The sequence below is a fragment of the Leopardus geoffroyi genome, chromosome D1, assembly GCF_018350155.1.
Source record: "Leopardus geoffroyi isolate Oge1 chromosome D1, O.geoffroyi_Oge1_pat1.0, whole genome shotgun sequence".
Lineage (NCBI taxonomy): Eukaryota > Metazoa > Chordata > Mammalia > Carnivora > Felidae > Leopardus > Leopardus geoffroyi.
The window spans coordinates 84,002,666-84,018,985 of NC_059329.1; the positions used below are offsets into that span (position 1 = coordinate 84,002,666).

The window sequence follows — 16,320 nt, forward strand, 5'->3', positions numbered from 1 at the left end:
AAGTTCTTTACATTGTCCGAAGTATATTTACATGCAATCATCTCCTCTTTTTACATAAAGAAGAAGCTAACTTTCAGGGAAGTTAACTGAAGTGACCAATGAGATAAAAGTTTGGATTAGATCTGGTCATAGAACAGTTGACCCAAATGCTCAATATACTCCAGCTCATGTCCGTGGCAGCCCACATAGAGATGACTCTCTTTCTTGTCATCCTTCTGCAGCCAACCTTTCTGCCACTGGTGTTTTAATCCCATTTTGCTACTCCGGATAATGGGTATTTCTGATCCCTTTTAGACAAAATTTCAGATCCCTGGTGAGTAAATTACCAAAACGGAATGCAGTATAGATAACTCTAGGACCAGTGACTACTGCTCACCCCATCAGTTTATTTGACTGCTCTTAACTGTTGAATCTTTGCTCCTCAGTAACTACTCAGACTCAGTTGTCAGGCACATCTATATGCAAATCATCATTTAGCCACTCATTTTTGGAAAATGTACTGAACTCTTATAAAATGGGCATTATAATAACCACTGTTAATGGTTGTTTTGAGGATTAAATGAATACTAATGCACCTAGATCCGTATCACTGAAATAAATGTTTTCCTTTTTCACTCACTCCCCATTTTCCCCACCCTAGATCTCCATGCCTCAAATTAACACAAATTGGATCTTCTCACAGTGTTCTGCCTTACTTCTATAGCCAACAACTTACTGTAAATTGAGGCCCCAACCTCAATTTACTTAGAAATAGATTAATGCCAAAACCCAACATATATGTAAATTGCTCTGTCACAATGATCTTACCCTTAAAAGACACAAAATTTATTTTATCATTTTATTGTTGTATCTCACAAAGAGGGGCAAAGGCAAATTTTAAAAAAAGATACAGAGTAATAGCTGTAATGCAGACACTTGTGTAATTACACCTGAGCCAAGAAATAGAACACAGCTATCAACACAGATGTTCTTGTGAGGGTACTTTTCCTACAGACAGTCACACACATACATAGAAATAATGATATAGTGGAAAAGACATGAATTATAAGATTACACAGACCTGGGATTAATTGTATTTCCCTTACTTATAAACTATGGGATTTTTAGCCAAGTCACTTAATCTCTTTGGCCCTCAGCACTCACTTTTGTAAAATGGGAATGATAAAGCCTGCATTTCAGTATCGCTGTGAGATTAATATAAATACATAAGCATATATATTGTATGTGGGGGCATCTATAGTTCAGTGACAGTAGCTATTACCATTAGTAATTATATTTCAAAGCCATCACGATGTATACTGGCTTCAACACATGATAACTTCACTCATTTTAGTAATTTAAATTATAAACTTTTGCCTTGGCTAAAAAATTTGTCTTTGGAATAATTACGTATCTGAGGAATAATGATTTCTTAAGCAAATGGATATGTTATATTAGAATATAGAACATTTATTTAAATAACCTTTAAGCATTGTTTGTATACACTGCAAATTCAAAAGTTTTGTTAAAATATACCCAGCAGACTTTCCAATTTGATTGCACATTGTTGTTTACTAAAATATTATAGAAATGATATTTTACTGAAACATTCTAAGTTGAGACTTTTAATTAATTGACCATAATAGACTATCTCCAATTAATTGGATTTAGTGCTTTGATGGAGTATTACTACATTTCTATTAATAGTCTTTTGTATTGACACAGTTTTACAAATATGATTAAACTGAATTATTAAACAATCCCCTTATAGAATAAATTTCACACCAGGCTATTCTAGCATGTAATTCTTGGGAAAACCTACACATAAGCTGATAAGAGAGTGGTCCCAAATTTTCTAGAATTCTCAGGAAATACATCAGTCTGTTTAAATTACTTTTCCACCTGTGTTTCTTTCATGATGGCAAGATTAGGAAAGAGCTAATGGGAATATATTTAGATAATTAGCATTTAACCCTTTATGTTTAGTTTTGACTTATGCCCTACACCTGAGAATACATGCATGGACAATTATTTTATCTTCCCACAACAGTAAATACATGTTCTTGTTACATCTTGGGTTTGGGTCTCATCTCTGAAACTCTTCCTATTTGATATTGATATCTTTATATCTTTTAGATTTGGTTGTGTCACTCTTAAAATTGAAATAATAATACCAGCTGTACCTATAGCATAGATTTATATTAAGTATTAACTGACAATGTATGTAAAGTGCACTCTTTTAAAACCATAAATTCATATACTCATGGAAATTATGACTGCTATTTTCTCATCTGGACAGAGTTTAGTTAACTCAATTTTTATGAGTTGTGATAGTCTTGAGATGGATTATTTTACAGATCTTTCTTCACTGTTTACCTTACTTTGTGGATGTCTTTAGAATGTAAAAGGAAAAGTCATGTTTATGGCTACATACTTTGTGGATTAACACTTCCAAGAAGAATCTCAGCCTTCATCATTTTGTTAGGTCTATCAAGCGGGATCTCACCACTCAGGAATGCACTAGTTATGATTCAAAAACTTTCACAATTCACTTTTGCATTAAAATGGATAATACTCATTACTTTGACTAAGACTTGTAATTAAGATTATTCTTTAAATCATCTGACTAAAGATAAAGTGTGGATACAGCAACAAGCATATTAAGCTCATGTAGATCCATCAAGGAAGTTGCTGTAACATGGTTTCCTCTTCCTGAAAGGTTCTTACCTTTCTCTTCCTGTTGAAATCTGACACATAATTTAGAACCCAACTTAGCTGTTACCTTTTCTATGATAATTCCCCAAAGAGAATCAATGTATGGCCTTTCCTCATCCCTAAAATCTACCTCTCCTCTAGTGCATGTCTGCTGCCTCTCCCAACCATTGGTTCCTGGCCTCATTCATTCAGGTCAGGAAACTAGCCTCACTCATTCTTATATCCTTTGGGTGATCATAATGTTTTTCATGTTTGTCATTGTGGTGGTATATGCATTTCCCCCAATTATCTGATATCATTTTCTTTCTCATATTTTTCACTTGGGCATATGAGTACCCAGAATAATGACTATGTTTCCAAAGCTAGGTGTGGCCTTGTGACTAGGTCCATCTAGGTCATGATTTAAGAGCAGAAATTACATCAGAAAATTCTGGGTTGTGCCTCTTAAAAGGGAATGTACTTTTCTTTAACTTCTTTTCCCTTTCTTATGAGTCATCTTGAAACATGCAGATGAGGGCAACATTCTAGAGAGCATAAAACAACATGATATAAGAAGACTGCCTTCACACCATGGGGCTACCATCCTAATTCTGGTATTCTTATACTCAGGTGGTTAGTAGAGAGAAAAACAAAACTTCCACTATGTTTAAGCTTCTATTGTTTTGAGTTTCTGTCATGGCAGTCAAACTTATACCCTAATAAATACACTTCCATACTGGGGATGCAAATAATTCAGTTTGGACAGAATATATGTTTTCTAACACCCCTTTGGGTATTATTTGCTGGTATTTGTTCTTTTAGCTATACAGATTATATAAACTCTGGATTACAAATACATTTAGGTTATCTGTTAATAGTGATGACATTTTTTCAGGTATTTAACAGCAGTCTCTTCTCTTCAGGAATAAGATTCCAAAAAGAGATTGTAGAAAGAGCATCACTTTCTCGTTGATATAATGTTGACTATGGGTCTAAATCTAGACTATATTAGAGATTGTTTTGTTCATTTTCTTTGTCTTTCCATTTTCTGAGAGGCTTCTATATTTGGGATTGCTTTATGTATTATTTATCCTTTTAGTCTCAACAATGAATATTGTTTTCTTTGGGAAAGCCTTCCCTGAACTTACAGACTTATTAAAAATTAATATAATATAGTACTATATTTATTATTACTGAAATTACTGCAATATTATAACACTTTGTGTAAATTTTAATTTGATGCCTGATCCCCCAACCAGACTAAGTTCCACGAGGGCAAAGACAATGTGTATAAAGTTAACTGATGTATCCTAAGGGCCTGTAATATTCTATGTATTCAATAATTATTTGTAGGAAGAAAGGAAGGAAGTAAAAAAAGAGAGAAAGAGGAAAGCTACCTAGCCATGAAAAGGAGAAGAACTAGAAGCCATTTTGGGGATCTGATTATTTGAAATACCCATACAATGAGGGAAAGTATGTTTCTATAGGGGAGGGGTTTGGGTCATTAAGATTAATTTCCTCAGTTCTCTTCATTCTGTGTGGGTAATTATAAAAGAAAAGAAATAAGACTGTCCTTTTTATTATTATTATTATTTTCTTCCATATTCTAAACAAGTCAAAGCTTAAAAACTTTGCCTATTTGCAAATCAGCAATTACCTCCAAAAAATTCTCTATAGCGTGTTGGGATTTATGTCCAGGGTCTTCCCCTTTTTCTTATTTCTTGAACAAGAATTTGCCAAGAGGGACTTGATCAGGCCCACCTCTGGTGCTGCCTGCCTGACTGAATTTCCTGGTTCTCTAGGTGGTGTTGGAAATGTCACTTGAAGGAGTGCTGCCAAGCTAGGAAATGACTGCTTATGACTCCACATGCAGATAGGGACAGGTGTCTTCATCTGGCTGCTGGCAGTTTCTATGCCATGAGAAGTTTCTGTAAAAAAAGAATGATAAAGTCGCTTTTGAAATAGGGATTTTAAATTTCGAGTACATCTCAAATCAAAAATATTTGACAGAGTTGACCCTCCTGCACACTGATACACTTTGTTCACTTGGCTTCCAGAATACCACATTCTGCTGGCTTTCTTCTACCTCCTGACTATTTCCTCTCGGTCTCTTTTACTCATTAGGGTGCCTCATAACTCATTTCCAGGGTCTCTTCTCTTTCCTACTTGTACTTCCTAGAAGAATTTATTTGTATTCACAGTTCTGATCATGATGTCTGTTGATGAGTTCCAATTTTGTATCACTAGTTATACTGCAGACCCATGCACCCAACCATTTCATTTCATTTGGCTGTCCACAGTCACCACAAATTCACCATAACAAAAAATGAACTTCTGTCCCACCTCCAAACTTGCATAATCTCAGTTTATTGAAACCCAAACTTCGAGTTGTGGAAGGAAAAAGAAAAACGTGACATTAAGATAAAGCTTTGAGTCTTCTCTCTTACATTTTACTGCTGAGCCAGCAGGACATCTTGTGTACTCTACCTCAAGATATATCCATACTTTGGCCATTTTTCATATGACCTACAGCATATTTTGCCTGCATTATTAAATAACTTCCTATGTGGTCTCCCTGATTTTACAAAATGTTTTGTCCTTATCACCAAATCTTCAAATAACAACCAGGTGATTCTTTCAAAATGTAAGTCAGATAATGTCATCTGTCTCTCCAAACACTGTAGTGGTTCCCCATTCCATACCATGTTACAGCCAATGTCCTTTTCTCCACAGCTTTGTGTTATCTGCCCCCATGACCTGCCCAACCTCATCTCCTTTTCTCCTTGTTGCTCACTCTGCTTCAGCCATGCTAGCCTGTTCCCTGGTGTTCAAATGCACTGGGAAGCCTCTCATACCAGGGCCTTTACACTGGCATTCCCTCTGCCTGGAATGTTCTTTCTCCAGATGTCCACATGGCTAACTCTCTTACCACCTTTGGGCCCTACTAAAATATCATTTCCTCTGAGATCTAGCCTGCACCACCCTACTACAACCTAACCCCTCCAATTGTGTTGGGTTTTCTTTAACCATATTAATTTCATCTTCTAATATTTTCTCTAATTTATGTATTTTTGTTCATATTCTGTGTTGTGCATAATTCCTATGATAATATAAGTTTCATTAATGCAGGAATTTTTATTGTTTTATTTAATGACTGGAACTTGTTTCTGACACACAGTAGGGGGTTAATAAATATTTATTACACAGATAACAATTTGGTAGGAACAGGCCAAGTTTGCCTGCTATGACCACTACTGTTCAGTATGATATCAGCTGACCAAGTTGGTGAAAGAGAAAGAGGAAAAGAAATGAGTTATAAATAACAGAAAGGGAGAGCCAAAACTGACTACATGCATATATGATTATCTACCTATAAAACAAGAAAGTCACCTAAGAGATCTATAAGAATGAATGAGAGAATTCAGTAAAAAGGATACATTAATGTTCAATATGTATTTTTTATTAATAATTTTTCTATGTGCCAAAAGTAACCAAATTTTAAAAATAAAGTCATGGACAGAAAGATATCATATTTGCAATATCAAAAAAAAAATAGAATAAAATGTATAGGAACACACCTAATATAAGAAGCTCAAGGCTAACAATAAGAAAATTGTCAAATAAAATATCAAATAAATTAAATAGCATACCAATATCATGAACAGGAAGATGTATTATTATAGACAGAAATATTTCCGAAAGTAATTGATGATTTTAGTGCATTTGCATCAAAATACTGAAAGGAATTTTATAACTTTAACAACTTATTTCAGTTCAAATGGAAGAAAAATCTTTAAGTATATTCAATACACTTCTACCAATGGTTAAGAGAGAGAGAGAACCTGTATTATTAGTACAGGATAGACTGATCCATGATATTTCAAATTTATTAGCAAAAGATTGACTATTAAATCATGTGCAGATAATTTGCTTTTTATTTGGAAAATAATAAAGTCAAACTGTAATTCAGACATACATCAAGTTCAATTTGCAATGGACAAAAGCTATAACCAAACTACATAAATATTGTGAGAAATAATAAGAGAATATATTATAATTTTATAGTAGAGAAGGGCTTCCTTAAGAAAGATACAAAATCCAAAAACATCTAAGAAATACCTTACCCCCTTTGCCCTCATAAAAATGAACAAAAATAATTTTTAAAAATAGGTTAGCATAGACATCATTAACATTCTGGATAAATATCCAGGATGCATAAAGAGCTCTTTCAAATCAGTAGAAAAACAGACAAGCCTCCCAGAAGGCAAAATATATGAAAATATAGTTTACAGAAAAAAAAGAGAAATAAATATGGAAAAGCTTAATCTCACTGATAGGGAAACCTCAACTGAAAGAGAGCATTTTTTTTTTTTACACATCTAATGCATTAAAAAGTTTAAAATACTGGCAAAATTGGGGCACCTGGTTGGCTCAGTCAGCTAAGCATCTGACTTCAACTGAGATCATGATCTCACAGTCAATGAGTTCCATCCCAGCATTGGGCTCTGTGCTGACAGCTCAGAGCCTGGAGCCTGTCTCAGATTCTGTCTCCTCTCTCTGCCCCTTCCCTGCTTGCACTCTGTCCCTCTCACTCTCTCTCAAAAATAAACATTAAAAATATTTTAAAAATAACATTAAATATTGCCAAAATGGAGTATCAAACAAATATATACAGAAATGGAAATATATCATCCACTCCGGGTAATAGGTGAAAACGTTTGAAGCCACTTATTTAATGACTCAAATCCCCTGCCACTCTCTCTTAAATATTGCCTATAAACCCAGAAGTCTCAAAAGCTTGTTTTTTTTTCGTTTGTTTGTTTTGTTGTGTTGTGTTTTGCTTTTATTTCTTTCTAAATAAGGAAAAAATTAGGAGGGAATATAACACTCTCTCCTCTTTTTGATATAGATGTTATTCTTTCTCCTTGATTCCAATTACTCTTATCAACTCAACCATTTATTGACCACTTAGGGCCTCCCAGTTATAAATGCCATAGCAAAAAAAACAAAAACAAATTTTATATATACATACACGTACACACAGTGAATCAGAGTCCATGGGCTATACAACCTATTGGATGAAGAAGAGCCTCTATAAGTATCTCTTATTCAAGATAGATTGTTAAGTCCTCTGATAAAGGCACAATACCAACTGCTATGGTACCACTGGGGAGGAAGAGATTAATTGCTTCCATTACCACATTTTTAAAATCAATTTATCAGGATCCCAGCTTTGCAATTAAAGGAAATTTTCCAAGGCACTTAGAACAAAGTATCTTTATGTAAATTTTCTTTCACTAATCTCCTCCAGGTCCTTCCACTCAGTTACAAGTGATGGGATTTTTTTTTCTTTTTTCTTTATTCCTTTTCTTTTCTCTCCACTCCCCACCCCTCTCTCTGGTCACAGTATGACTCAGAATGAAAGACCGACTTTGGATACAGTGTTGATGCCTTAAATGGCTTCACTATTGCCATTTATAATCTCAGAAATATCATATAATAAAGGTCATTCATTCTACTAGCATGGCAAAAAGTTTTGGAGAAAAATTATGCACATAGGAAATTTGTGAATTCCTTACACTCTAAAATTGTGAAAGATTTCTACCAGTTATCTCTTTGGGAGATAATGTTCTGATTATTTCTTGTTTCTTATTTGTTGAAAATTATGTAATTTTTCCAACTTTATAACAAAACATTTAGAAAGTAAATTGAGAACAAGAAGCTAAATTTTGCTACCAATTTACAAATGAAATTTCTCAATTTTTATTTACTTATTCTTTCAACTAATATTTGTCAAATACCTATTAAGTTCAAAGAACTCTTCTACATGTCAGGAGACAGAGGTGAACAAAATATGCTAAGTCCCTAAACTCACTGGATTTGTTTCCTCATAGAAGAAACCAACAATAAATAAACATAAACACAGCACAATTTCATATAGCAATAGGTGTTAAAAGTGGCAAGAGAGGGATGGATTCAGGGGATAGCAAGTGATAGGAGAAAAGGCTAAGATCTACTGGTAAAGAAAAAATAAGTGATGTTTGAGTAAAGTTAACAAATGAGAACACATTCTATGTGGATATGAGGAAACACCATTCTAAGCAGAGAGACTCACAAGTGCAAAGACCCAGAGGGAACCAGGTATATTCCAAGAACTCTTAGAATTGTTACAGTTTGCCAAAACTGAGAAGGTCCCTAGGATGCTTCTCTTTCAGTGCAAAAACAGAAAATCCTGTAAAAACAATGAGTTGGAATCCTACCTTAGAAAGATACTCTGACCAGAGTGGATGAAGAATGGACAAAGTGGTGGGAGATGAGTTTACTGAGGCAGGCAGGTGCTGAATACTGTGGAACCTTCAGAATCAGGTAAAGAGACTGTACATTTTAGTGTGACAGAAGTTTGGAAGGATATAATCAGGAGAACCATGTGATCTATTTGTTTTATTGAAATAAGTAGGCATCCTTCATAATGGAAAGGCTTACTGATCTGAAGGTCAGGGTCAGAAAATTCTGGGCAGAAAATTCACCAGCCCTCAACAATATATTTAGAAATATTTTTTGTAAGTGCTTTACCACTTCTCTGTTAAGAATCTGGAGCAAACAGCCTTCACATAGAAGAAAATGTTGAAATAAACTACCGTGGGTTTGTTGACATAGGTAAGAGATCTCAGATTCTGGCCATGACCTATTCATCACCTCTCAGTCATTCTGAACTGAATGTGATCACTAATATGATTTGAGACCAAGAGCTCTTTATTCAGCAGAAACACTGAAGGTTTGTCCCACTACAGTTTCCGTGTTAATGTCTCTGTTTTTATAGTGTATTTCCTGGAAAGTCTCAAAGCAATTTCTCTAAGCTATGAAAATGTCCTTATGTTTTGGCCCAAATGGAGAAATATATCCCTTCATGGCTAGAATGACTACCTCTAAATGGACTGCTATGTTCAGTCTAAACTGTAACAGCAAAATACTAAAGTCTAACTTTCTTTGGTGCTGTCCTTCTCTCCACTGTGCTTCATTTTGTCTGAAGCACAATGCTCAGAGAAAAAAAAATTAATTAAATGATTGACAAAAGGGGGTAAAAAGATGGTGATATTACCAGTCAAGCAAGTAAAGGATGCAAGAAGAAAGAAAAGATGAAGTAAAGGTAAGAGAAGAATTCCATTTACCAAGGAAAAGCTAAAGCTTGCTCCCTCTTTTGGAGATCATAAAAGTCCTGTACATTTTCAAGTCCTTTTCAGTGGAGGAGCTTCTCAATAAATGGATGACATAGGATCCAAAGATGGAAAAGGTAAAGATAGCAAGAAAGAATAATTTACATGCACTCTGTTTTCTCTAATTTCCTTTGACATCACGTTCTCCATGAACTAGTCACTGCCTCTTTCTAATCAGAATGTAAAATATTTCTTCTTTGGAATAGAGAGTTGGAAAAAAATTAAAATTATTAATAATAGCTTGAAACAGTTATATCAGAGTGGATGGATTAATGGTGAATTGCTTTTATTTTAAATTTTCTTCCATGCCTTTATTATTATGCTAAAATTGATAAAACCAAATTATAGAATGATACATATAGATACATGTAGATGGAACCAAATTTATTGTTCAATGAATCTAGTTTAAATTTAATTAATTGGATTTTTAATGAGATTTAACATAGGTATATATAACAAAGTATATAGAGTACAAGGTATAAATAACATTAGGTTATATGTGCATAGCCTTACTGTATTTATAACAGATTTCCCACTTATCTATATAGTGCATTTAAGAATCCTAACATTTGGATTATGTATTTCATGAAATATTCATGTCTTCTTTAAGGAAAAAAAAATCTCATTTCACTGAAGTAGGGCAGATAGACTGCTTAGGAGATTCCAAGTCTCGAGTATCAAAATCATCAAAATCATCAAAATTTTATACAAAGAATGGCCCATACACAATGTGGTTTCCAGGTAGGCAGATAAGAGTATATACAAACTAAAATATATAATTATGTGCATAATCTTAGGAAGAGACTTTACGATAGAAAAAAAGAAGTAGGAGTCATTGAGTAAAATATTTCAAAATCAGATATGTCTTGGGAAAAAGCAACAGAAATTTCAAGAAGAAATAGGACCAAGTCAAGGATTGGTATGAGGGAGAAATTTCCTGAAAGCTTAAATTTCTTTAAATAAGCTTACTTATTTTTTTATAAGCTGATCACAATGTCACATTAGTTTCAGGTTTGTAGCATAGTGATTCCATATGTCATGCTATGCTCAGCACAAGTGTAGCTTGTCATCATACAAGAATAGTACAATACCATTGACTATATTCCCTATACCATGCCTTTTATCCTCATGAATCATTCCATAATTGGATGCCTGTACCCCCCAGTCCTCTTCCCCTCCCACCACTGTTTCATACAACTGTACAACAGTTTGTACTCTCTATTATAGGTCTGTTTCTGTTTTTGTTTGTTCGTTTATTTTACTTTTTTAGATTCTACATATATGTGAAATCATATGATATTTGTCTTTTTTTTAATGTTTATTTGTTGAAAGAAAGAGGGAGAGGTAGAGTGAGGGACAGAGAGAGATGGGGACAGAGGATCTGAAGCAGTCTCCATGCTGAGAACAGAGTGCCCAATGCAGGACTCAAACCTAGAAACTGAACTGTGAGATCATGACCTGAGCCGAAGTTGGGTGCTCAACCAACTGAGCCACCCAGGTGCCCTGACATTTGTCTTTATCTAATTACAACTAGCGTAATACCATCGAGGTCTACCCATGTTGTCACAAATGACAAAATATCATCCTTTTTACTTTATTTTTTTCCAGTATAGTTAACAGAGTGTTATGTTAATTTCAGGTGTACAATATAGTAATTCAACAATTCTATATAGGACAGTGCTCATCAAGAGAAGTGTACTCTTAGTCCCTTTGCCCTATTTCACCCATTCCCCATCTACCTCTCCTCTGGTAACCATCTATTTGTTCTCTATAGTTAAGAGTCTGTGTTTTGGTTTCTCTTTTTTTTTTTCCTTTCTTCATTTATTTCTTAAATTCCACATATCAGTGAAATAATATATTTGTTTCTCTCTGACTTCACTTAGCATTATAGTCTCTAGCTCCATCCATTTTTTTAGATAAAATATGCAATATATTTTCAGATCAGAAGGGCACAGTCAGGAATTCCACAGACAGAGGGAATTCTGTCTCTAGACTGACTTCAGACTAGAGCTGAACATCTACTATTCCCTGGATCTCCAGTTTATCCCTAAGATCTTAGACTTTATAGCCTCCACATTTTTGCAAACCAATTCCTTTAAAATCTCTCTCCCTTTCTCTCTTGTGTCTCTATTAACTATAGCCAATATTATTGGGGAAAATGAATAGAAAGTTTCTCCCTCTCTCTGTCTGTATATTGGTTCTGTTGCTCTGGAGAACTCGATGAATGAATAGTCTTTGAAATATTTCTGTGATCAATACAAAACTGCACACCCCATGTACTTTACTATTGGTCCCAGGGAGCTGGGTGCACATTATTTCATCAGTAATTTTATGTCTATAGCAAATTTCTGGGATAAGTACAAAGAAAGCGTTACTGAATCCAAGTTCTGCTGCCAGTTGCCTGAAAGATCTTTTCTGAAGAGACAAGTTTTGATTGGGAAGGAATCTGAGATTTATTTACGAGGCTGGCAACCTGGGGAGAAATTAGACTCTTGTCCAAAAACCAACTTTGAGGTGCTACCTGGCCTGGTGGTTTGTAAAGGGGTTTAGGGTGGTTATTCAACAAGGGGAGTGCAGTGGCCTGCAACGTTTCTTGGCACGGGATGACTTGATGGTGCCAGTTATAAACATTATCTCAGTGCTTGGCAGTTGTTTTGAGGGGGTCCAGTTCTGGTTAAGTGATGTGCAGGAGGATTCTTCTGTTCTTTTTGCAAAGGAGGGTAAGGTCTGGGCTATAACAGTAGCTTCTATAGTGACTGTCCTTCTTGCTCTCGAGCTCATAGTTTTTTGTTTGTTTGTTTGTTTGTTTGTTTTTTCCCACTCTGAAGCCAGATGAAGTCTCTTAAGACCTTGGTAACATCACCTACATCCTGGGTAGGGTCCCTGGGCATGGTCGCTGTCGGACTCTGTGGGCTGAGTGAAGTGATGACAGCTGAGCTACTGGAGCAGTCATGGTCACAGAGGTCTCCAGACCCACCTCGCTGGTGACGTTATCCCCCACCTCGCTGGTGACGTTATCCCCCACCCCAGACCCACCTCTATACAGCGGGGACAAAGCCTCCTTTCACACTCGGGGCGCACTGGCCCTCTGGAACCTCTCACAAGGTGAAGACACCTGCCCTCTATTCCCTTTACTACTATGTCTCTGTCTCTCTTGCCATTTTCTATGTGGTTTTTATGTAATTTCTTATGCAGAAGATGCTCAGTGAGCTCTCGCTACTTCTTCAGGAGGAATTGCTCTATAAATATGTGCAGATTTGTATGTCCATTTAGGAGTTCAGGGTCTTCCTATGTCACTTTCTTGGACAGTAACCTTAAATCTAGATGATTTACATTTAAAGTAATTATTGATAGTTGTGTACTTATTGCCATTTTATTCATTGTTTTTTGGCTGTTCTTGTAGTTGTCTGTGCCTTTCTTCTCTCACTCTCTTTCCTTGTTATTGATGATTCTTTAGAGTTCTTCCTGGCTTTTTTCTCTTAATTTTTTGTGTAGCTATTACAGGTTTTGGGTCTGTGGTTACCATGAGGTCCATATGTAAGTAACATCCTATGTATATAAGCAGTCTGCATTAAGTTGATGGTAACTTAGGTTCAAACACATTCTAAAAGAACTTCATTTATACTCCCCACTCCATGTTATTTGTGTGTGTGTGTGTGTGTGTGTGTTGTGTTTTACTTGGTATTAGCTTTAAAAGTGTTCTACCTTTACTGTATGTTTGCTTTTACTCATGACATTTTTTTCTTTCAAATTATGGTTTTTTACACTTAAAGTAGTTCCTTTAACATTTCTTGTAAGGCCAGTTTAGTGATGAGCTCCCTTAACTTTTGTTTGGGAAACTGTTTATCCCTTCTTTAATGCTGAATGGTAACCTAGCTGGGTAGAGTATTATTGGTGGTAGTTTTTGTTTTGGTTTGTTTTTTTGTTTGTTTTTTGTGTTGTTTTTTTTTTCTTTTTAGCACTTTGAATCTATCATTCCACTCCCTTCTAATGTGCAAAGTTTCTTCTGAAAAATCAACTGATGGCTTTATGGGGTTTCAGATGTATGTTACTAGTTGCTTCTGTATTGCTGCTTTTAAAAATTCTCTCTTTAAGGGTGCCTGGGTGGCTCAGTTTATTAAGCATCCAAATCCTGATTTCAGCTCAAGTCATGATCTCAGAGTCATAAGATCAAGCCCCAAGCTGAGATCTACTCTGGGTATGAGAGCCTGCTTTGGATTCTCTCTCTTTCAAAATAAAAATAAATTCTCTTTGAGATTTTAATTATTATGTGTCATGGTGTATACCTCCTTGGATTCATTTTGTTTGGGGCTCTCAGTGCTTCCTGAACCTTTTCTGCCCCTTTCTTCTCCTTCTGGGACCCCTAGTTTGTTCACTTGATGTTGTCCAAGAGATCATTTAATGTAGCCTCATTTTTAAATTATTTTTTTTTTCTTTTTAAGGTTCATCTTGCGTACATTCCATTACCCTGTTTTCCAGATCATTGATCCATTCTTCTGCATCCTCTAATCTGTTGCCTCCCTCTGGTAATTATTCATTTAATTTATTTTAATTAATATTTTAAATATTTTCTCTCTTTATTGAAGTTCTCACTGAGTTGAATCTACTTTTCCTCAGGTCTTGCAAAATTTCTGTGATCATTATTTTGAATTACTTATCAGGTAGACTGGTTATCTCTTTTTCATTTAGTTCTTTTTCTGAGGTTTTATCTTGTTCTTTCATTTGGAGCATATGCCCCTGTCTTCTCATTTTGCTTGAGTCTTCTTTTTCCCCTATTGATTAGGTAGAACAGCTATATCTCCTAAACTTCAAAGAATGATCTTCTATATGGTTGTCCCCTGTGTAGGCTGTATGTGTCTGATGACTTTGGTTAACTACAGCTGTGGCTGCTATAGGTTGGGGGTGGTGCTGGCCCCAGGGCACTCCATTCTGGGATTGCCCTTATGACATGGCCTGAGCTGAAGTTGGTATGGGTTGCAGTGATTCCAGTGCTCTTTCCAAAGTACACCCAGGCAGGACAGCTGAATTGGGCATGGGCCAGGGTAGTCTCTGGGCTCTCTGCACAAAGAGCAACTAGAAGGAAAACTGAAGCTTAAGTGGGTACAAACTGGAGTGTTCTGGGGTGCTGTGCTCAGGGGACACCCTAATGAGGCATCTGGAGCTTGTTGGGGGAGTCTGAGGTGCTCCATGCTGGAGGTACCCTGTGTGGCAACTGGAGCCAAGATGGGCATGAACTGGTGGTTTCCAGGTTGCTATATACACAGGACACTGGCTGGATGACTGAAGTAAAAGCAATGCAGACTGGGTGGCCCCAGGGCTCTATGAACGGGAGTGCTCCTGTCAAGGGCTTCATCTGGAGCTGAAGCAGTACAGACCTGGGATGTTTGGGGGACAGGGAGGCTTTGTGCCTGTGTCACTTTGGTGAGAGAGCTGGAGCTATAGTGAGCACTGACCAGTAGTGTCCCAGTGTATGTCAGGATGCAGCTGCCTTTGTGGGATGGCTGGCACTGGTGTGGGCCAGGGTACTGTGACTTACTGAGATGGCAGACTGGCTAGGGTGCCTGGACGCTGCTTCCATCTGCACTGTCAAGATGGAGGGGAAACAAACCACGGTACTCACCAGCCCTTCTGACCCAGAGAGAGTTCCAGCAGCTCCCTCTCCATTTGGCAGGGTTATAGGACTAATTCCTTTATTTTAGTTGCCCTTTTAAATGATGTTTTTTTTTTTTTTTCCTGTGCCCCAGGGCAGAAGAATGTGCTCATTGTCCCAAAGTATTATCCCTCCCTGCTGAGGTTTGCAATGTCAGAGGTGCAGGTTTCTTTTGTAACTGTGTCTCTATCTTGATCTTTTTTGTCATTATCTGTGTGGTCTATCATTTGTTTTTCAGAAGCTGTTCAGTCAACCCTCAGCTCTTCAAGAAGGATTGCTGTATAAATAGGTGTAGATGTGTTATGTCTGTTGAGAAGGTGAGTTTAGGGTTTTCTTACATTGCTATCTTGCTATCCTGCTTTAATTTCTAAACTTAGTAATACTTAGCCAGGTATGTGCTCAGGACCAAAGAGGCAAATAAGTGAGATTTAATTGGCCTTAAGAAACTCTTTTAGGGACTCCTGTGTGTCTCAGTCTGTTAAGCATCTGGCTTTTGATTTTGGCTAAGGTCGCAATCTTACAGTTCAGGGGATCCAGCCTCACAGCACAAAGCTGCTTGGGATCTCTCTCTCTCTCCATCTCTCTCTGCCCCTTGCTCACTCATTCTTTCTCTCTCTCTGTCAAAATAAATAAATATACTTTTTTAAAAAGTTCTTTTAGAAGATATTAGATTAATTTTCATTTATTGAGCTTCTATGTGCTGGATACTGGGCACTTTATTATCTCATTTTATTCTGAGAAAAAGAATGGGTATCTTAGCTAATTTAAATGACTCTTGTAATA

The 16,320-nt window shown here is 36.3% G+C and overlaps 1 long non-coding RNA gene across 1 annotated transcript in view; it reads right to left on the reverse strand.

Moving 5' to 3' along the window:
• Window positions 1-2,101: 2,101 nt before the first annotated feature.
• LOC123601529 overlaps window positions 2,102-16,320 on the reverse strand; it is a 484,790-nt gene continuing 470,571 nt past the window's right edge. The window contains exon 4 of the long non-coding RNA XR_006714150.1: window positions 2,102-4,601. This is a non-coding gene — a long non-coding RNA (uncharacterized LOC123601529). The remainder of the gene's footprint in view (window positions 4,602-16,320) is intronic.